This window comes from Penaeus monodon, chromosome 1 (genome assembly GCF_015228065.2).
Source record: "Penaeus monodon isolate SGIC_2016 chromosome 1, NSTDA_Pmon_1, whole genome shotgun sequence".
NCBI classification, from domain to species: Eukaryota; Metazoa; Arthropoda; class Malacostraca; order Decapoda; family Penaeidae; genus Penaeus; species Penaeus monodon.
In genome coordinates, this window is record NC_051386.1 from 18,798,699 (window position 1) to 18,805,624 (window position 6,926).

General features: G+C 40.3%; 1 pseudogene; it reads right to left on the bottom strand.

Annotated features, from left to right (window-relative positions):
- Positions 1–3,509: 3,509 nt before the first annotated feature.
- LOC119576147 overlaps positions 3,510–6,926 on the bottom strand; it is a 22,076-nt pseudogene continuing 18,659 nt past the window's right edge.

Sequence of the window (6,926 nt, forward strand, 5' to 3'; positions counted from 1 at the left end):
ATTCAGCCTGTTTTTGCTCTGCCTGTGAGTGCATGGCCAGTGTTGAATTGTCTCATCCTTGGGTGAGAGTGGGGCTGCTATGGCTCTGTTCAGCTTCCTTCATTTCAAGACTGCAACAGTCTGGGTCATTGCCGTCATGGCGACCGTGATTGCCTTCTCCATCTCCTCACTCGACCTCCCCAAAGCTGTTGCTACTGCAGTGACTACAGCAATCAAAAGGAGAGTCATATCTTCCTCGTATCTTATCGTCTATTGGGGAGGTTTTCGCAGTGCTCTTTGTACCTTTATTCCTGTGGTTCTTTTTCTGCACTTTTGAAACGGTGGGAGACTCCTTTTTATTGGAGATATCCGGTGTCGACTGTGGAGGGGTTCTGTCCCCTGACATGAGTGCCTGGGGAAGCAGGAACAAAGTCTGGTCGCTTTTTAGAAACCTCTAGTCGTCTAAGGGCCACCTCTTTCCTGGCAGAGCTATCCAGGCTTCATGCCTGATGCCTCTTGGCACAGTTGGGATATTTGACTCTTGTGTCCCTTTGCCCTTCCTTGTGTGCCTGAAAGCACACCTCGGTGTTGTGTGCCTTGCTATAGACACGACATTTAGGCTTGGCCTTGCAGCTAGCCTGGTGGTGACCGTATCTTTGGCACTTAAAACACCGAAGTGGCTCAGGTACATAGGTTCTTAGGCTGAAGGTGCCCCAGCTACCCAGGTCAAGGGTAGTGATTGGGGCTCCTTTCAAGGTCACCAGAACTTACCTGGTTGAGCTCTTCCCTTTCGACAATTGGGAAGCCTCCTTGACCTGTGGCTGTGATGTGATCAGATTTACATCATACAAAAGTGAGAAGCCACATAGCAAGATCTTGACTCTCCTGTCGTCGGAATTCAGTAGCGAGAGACACACTTTCCTCCCACCATTAAGCTCCTTGGTTTCCTGCAGGAAGTTCAGGGTAGCTTGGTCTTTAGTCATAACAATCATACCCTGGTCTCTGACAACCTAGAATGACAACCAGATTTTCTCTGCATCTCCAATGCTCTTACCAATTGGTAGGCATTGTCGAACCCTTCAGGTTTAGAGGGAACCTTGAACTGTGGGAAACGCCTAAGGAGTCCAGACTCTCCCTCTGAGTCTGTCTCGGTCGTTTCGGAGCGCCCTTTCGGCTTAAATTGTGGTCTGCGATCATGGGAGCAGCAGTTGTTTCGGATGGTTCAGCTTGTGCTCCCATCTCGGTCAAGGAGGACGTCTAAGGGGTACTCAGAGGTCTCCCTGATTTGGGTGCTGGCCTGGTGAGGCCAGCATGAGAGTCCATCCGCTGGACAATCTTGTGGACAGACATGTTTTTGGCTGTTGTCGTGTTCATTTTAGAGTCAACTGTGCTTTGGATTTTCTCTTGCAACCTGAAGCCATGTATGGCTTCAAAGTGATTGCTGTGGTCTGGACCTTGCATGGTTGTCATTTGTCTCTTTATTTTGCAGGGGTTTATGGAAATATTTTCCATGAAATGAGCAGTTATTTCATCCTCTCACGCTCCCACCCACCACTGAGTCCAACAAGGGGAAGCTGTATGTTAGAACTAATGGCTAACAGCCACAGGGGTGGTGAGAGGACATACGCAGCCAATGGCTCTTGTACCGCCACTCATGGGCTAGTGTGAGTGCCAACGGCGACACTGACTGCTTGATCCCAGCCTCCCGAAGGAGACCTGACCAGGCCACCCATCTTGTGGGAATAAGGGACCAAAGAGGCGTGTTGCTAGCTGCAAGGCATACTCATGACAGCATCGCTGAACCTCCAGGACTCCCATCTCCACAGAGTTGCCACACACAACAAACATGTGGGTTAGTGTTAACCCCTGGGGAGAGACCAGAAGGGATGCCCTTCCACCTACAAGATAGGCATCATTGTTTGGAAGCTTTTCTTCCTCCCTCTCCAGTGAAACACCCAAAGGCTGTATCACCTCGGAGAGGGAGCTCAGGTCCTGCACCTCAAAGAGGAGGTTCCAGTGGCAGGACTACGAGTGTCACCTGGAGGATAAATGAATTCTGATCTCGGTTCCAAAGCATAGTATTGAGATTTGTGAAGTCTAGCTTCGCCTGGGCCTTCCATATATGGCCCGGCCTGTGTCAGCATAATTTTCTTTACCAGCACGACGGCTGTGTTCGGCGGACACTGTCTCAGGAATTGTGTGGTGCTCACAAATTTTCTAAATACTCTAATGTAAAGGTGTTCGGATCGCCACAATGCATGCAACACCTCTCTTTACAGTTTTTCTCCCATGATCTGCCATGCACAGTGTAACCTAAGCGCATTCTGTGAAAATGACTTCGGGACATCTGTTGATTATTTCAGATAAGTCCGATATGCGGGCTCCCCTCAGGCTATGCCTGAGGGGGGCCCGGCCTGTGTCGACTAATGCCGACTCGCTCACGTGTGTCGCTGGTGCGACTCGGCTGAAGCTAGTCCTTACCCGCCGTGGTGCCGCAGTCACAGCAGTAATCTCCGGGCGACAATTGCAACTTCTCCGCGCCTGGGCGGGACCAAACGTTACCATTGTACTAGCTGGTGCTGACTCGGCTGGACCTAGTCCCTTACCTGCCGTGGTGCCCAGCCACAGCATAACCTCCGGGGAACAATTGCAACTTCTCGCCCTGGGTGGGGCGCGAACCGCCGACACCTCAAATGAGAGGCCGACACGTTACCACTGTACTACCACGGAGATTGTTTCAGAGAGTGCCATTGGTTCTAGCCTGTGGCATCTGAGTACCAGCTGGCCGAGGGGGAGGATCTCGTTTTCTCTCTGTGAAGCTGCAGGGAAAAAGGAGAGGGTTGTCACCATACACTTCTTCCTAAGTAATGTTCGGCTTGGATGTATAATCATGTCAGCTAGTCTGTCAGCAAGCTCATTCCCCCTGATCCCAATGAGGCTGGGGACCCATTTTATGATTATTTTACCTTGTGCAAGAATCCTCTGTGCCATTGTGAGGATAGTAGTTAGAAGGTAGATGTTGTCATTGGGTTTAGTGCTGCTGAAGACAGTCGATGGCTCCTCTGAGTCTGTAAAGTATGACCATGTGTCCTTCCCTCACGGACACGTGCCTAGGGCTCCCATGATAGCAACTGCCTCTGCCTGTAGCGAGTAGGCATTGTCTGTTACCCTCATGGATTGTGTGGCTCCCTTGCTGCGAAGCCGGCGCCTGCATATGTCAAAGGATCGACGTCCACCCGTTTTTAATGCTCCTACTCCCCGGGGAGGAGTGAGGGTTGCAATGCCCCTCTATTTTTTTTCTGCCTGTAGGCTTGGCGTGGGGTTTTTTATTCTTTTTGTTGTGGGCTCATGACGAAACTTATCGGGGTTTATCCCCACGTCGGGCTTCGACAAAGTCAAGTGGGGGGTTTCCCTGCCCTTGGGCAAAAGCTTCTTTGACTGATGGCATATTAACCCCCTGGTTGTTGAGAAGTCAGGAGTTGTTTAAAAAGACTTGTTGTTTTGTTCTAGGGTCTGACTATTTTTTTGTCTTAGGCTTTATTCCGGGGGCCTTTGGATGATCTTTGATAAGAATATGGCAATTGATCGATTCGTGAGGCCGGGGGGGAAAGGTTTCCCCAGGGGGAGGGTTTAGGACCTTCGTTCATCTTGGGGCACCCGAACACCTTGGGAAAATTCGTTTTGGCTGTCTCCAGTTTGTCTTTATGTTTTTTTCTTAATGCCAATCAAGCAAGGGGGGCATAGTCCAAAATGCCGACAGATGTACAAATGACTTTGGGGGGTTTGTGACTGGCTCCTATGCGTCTCCCACTCTTACTCTAAAGAAGACAGCCTTGATTTGGGTTTGGTCAAACCCGGTACTGCCTCCTTCTGAAAAAGGAGGGTCCGGGTTTTCCCCCTTACCACCCCCCCAAATCCACTTCCTGGATTTTCAGACTTGTGCTTTGACTTTTTTTTCTCAAGCTGGCTTTGGATTTGGGTGAGGATCTTTTTCCTTTCCTGCAACCTCCTCAACACAGTCCGACCGCTGGGGTTTGTTTTGGGGAGTATGGTCCAGTGGGGTGATGCAAGATCGTCTGCTTGGGGGGTGATCTTGCACCCCACGGTTCCGATTCTGTGGGTGAAATATCTTGCACGTGTAAGGGCCGGAACGAGGGGAAACCCCTTTCCAATAACAGGGCATGGTTTAGACTTGATGTACCCAAACCCGGAAACTACTCAGAATTTCAGGTTGGGTTCGTGCTGCTTCCAAATTAAAAAAAAAAAAACAACATAATATTATATAATATATTATTTTATAATATAATTATATATATATATTTATATATATTTAAAATTATATAATATATATATATATATATATATATGATAAATTATATATATTAATATTAAAATTTTTAAAAATATTAATATTATATAATTTTTTAAATATTTTAAAATATGATATATATAAATAATTTTATTATTTATATTAAAATATTTATCATTATCATTTTATATTTGCTTAATAAAGATTTGAAAAGTTAATTTTTTTTAATTTTTTCTATTTTTGGGTTATTGTTTTTTGTTTTTAAAATTTTTATTTATATTTTTTTATACTTTTTATTTATATTTTAATTTAAAATTTTGTATTTTATTTAAATATATATTTTTTATTATTTTTTTCTTTTTTTAAAGTTTATATTTTTTTGTTTTTGTTTTTTAAAAATTTAAACCCACCAAGGAAAAAAAAACCCTTTAATTTTATATTTTTATAATTTTTTTTTATTTTTTTTATTTTTTTCATAAATAATCCCCAAAAAAAAAAAAAAAAATTTAAAAAAAAAAAAAAAAACCCCCCCAAAAAAAAATAAAAAAAAAATAAACAAAAAAAAAAGGGGGAAAAAATTTTTAAAAAAATTTTTTTAAATAAAAAAATTTTAAAAAGGGGAAAAAAAAAAATTTTTTAAAAATTTTTTTTTTTTTTTTTTAAAAAAAATAATAAAAAAATTAAAAAAAAAAAAAAAATAAAATTTTTTGATATTTAAAAATTATATTAAAAAAATATTTAAAAAAAATTTTTTTTTTTAATTTTTTTTTAAATTTTTATTTTTAAAAAAAATTTTTTTTTTTTTTAAAAAATTTATATTTTTTTTTTTTTAAAAAAAAATTTTATATTTTTTTTTAATTTTTTTTTTTTTTTTTTTTCCCCCTTTTTTTTTTTTTTTTTTTATTTAAATTTTTTTTAAAAAAAAAATTTTTTTTTTTTGAAAAAATTTTTTTTTCCTTTTTTTTAAAAAAAATTTTTAAAAAATTTTTTTTCCCCCCCTTTTTTCCCCAAAAACCCCAAAATTTTTTTTAAAATTTTTAAAAAAACCCCCCGGCCCCAAACCCAAAAAAAAAATTTTTTTTTTTTTTTTTTTTTTTTTTATTTAAAAAAAAAAAATTTTTTTTAAAATTTAAAAATTTTTTTTTGGTTTTTTTTTTTAAAAAAATTTTTTTTTGAAAAAATTTTTTAAAAAAAAAATTTTTTTTTTTTTTTTTTTTAAAAAAAAAAAAAAAAAAAAAAAAAAAATTTATTAAAAAAAATTTTTTTATAATAAAAAAATTTTTTTTTAAAAAAAAATAATTTAAAAAATAAAATTTTTTTTTTGTTTTTTTATACTATATATTTTTATATATAAAATATATATATATATATATTTTTTTTTCTTTTTTTAAAAAAAAAAAGGTAAAAAAAAAATTTTTTAAAAAAAATTTTTCCCCCCCCCCTTTTAAACCCCAAAAAACCCCCCAAAAAAAAAAATTTAAAAAAAAAAATTTTTTTTTTTAAATTTTTTTTTAAATTTTTAAAAAATTTTCCCCCCTGTAAAATTTTTAAAAAAACAAAAATTTTTCCAAAAAAAAAAATTTTGGGGGAACCCCAAAAGCTCCCCCCTTTTTTTTTCGGGTTTCCCCCCCCCAAGGTTTTTTTTTAAAAAAAAAACCCCCTTTCCCCTTTTTTTGGGGGGCCCCAAAAAAAGGGGCCCCCCCCCAAAAGAAAAATTTTTTTTAAAAAAAAAAAAAAAAAAAATTTTTTTTTTAAAATTTTTCCCAAAAAAATTTTGTTTAAAAAAAAACCAAAAAAATTTCCCCCAAAAAAAAAAAATTTTTTTTTTTTAAAAATTTTTTTAAATTTTTTTTCCCAAAAATTTTTTTTCCCCCAACCCGGTTTAAAAAAAAAAGGGGTTGGTTTCCCCCCCCCAAACCCCCCCCCCCTTTTTTTTTTAAAAAAAAAAAAACCCTTTTTTTTTTTTTCCCCCCCTAGTTTTTTTAAAAAAAAATTTTAAAATTTTGGGGCCCCCCCCCCCCCAAAAACCCCCCCTCCCCCCTTTTCCCCCCTTTTCCCCCCCCGGGCCCCCCGGGGACCCCGGGCCCCTTTTTAAAAAAATGGAAAAACCCCCCCCCAAACCCCCCCCTTTTTTCCCCAAAATTTTTTTTCCCCCCCCAACCCCCCCCTTTGGGGGAAAACCGGTTTTTTCCCTTTGGGGGGGGAAGAAAACCCCCCAACCCCCTTTTTTCCCCCCCCCCCCCCCCCCCTTTTTTCCCCCCCCTTTTTCCCCCAAATTCCCCCCGGTTCCCCCCTTTTTACCGGAACCCCGGCCCCCCCCGGGGGGTAACCCCCCCCCCCCTTTAAAAAAATCCCCAAAAAAAAAGTCCTCGGGGTTTTTTTTCAAAAAAAAAAAATGGGTTTTTCCCCCCCCCCCCAGCGGTTTTTCCCTTTTTTGGTTTCCCCCCCCGGGGGGGGGGCCCCGGGGGGGGGGGGCCCCCCCCCCCTTTTTTCCCCCCCCGCCCCGGGTTTCCCCCAAAACCCCCTTTTTTTCCCCCCCCGGGGAAAATTCCCCCCCATTCCCCCCTTTTTTTCCCCCCAAAAAGAGGGGGGCCCCCCCCCCCCCCACCCCCCTTTTTTTTTTTGGGGCCCCCCCCCC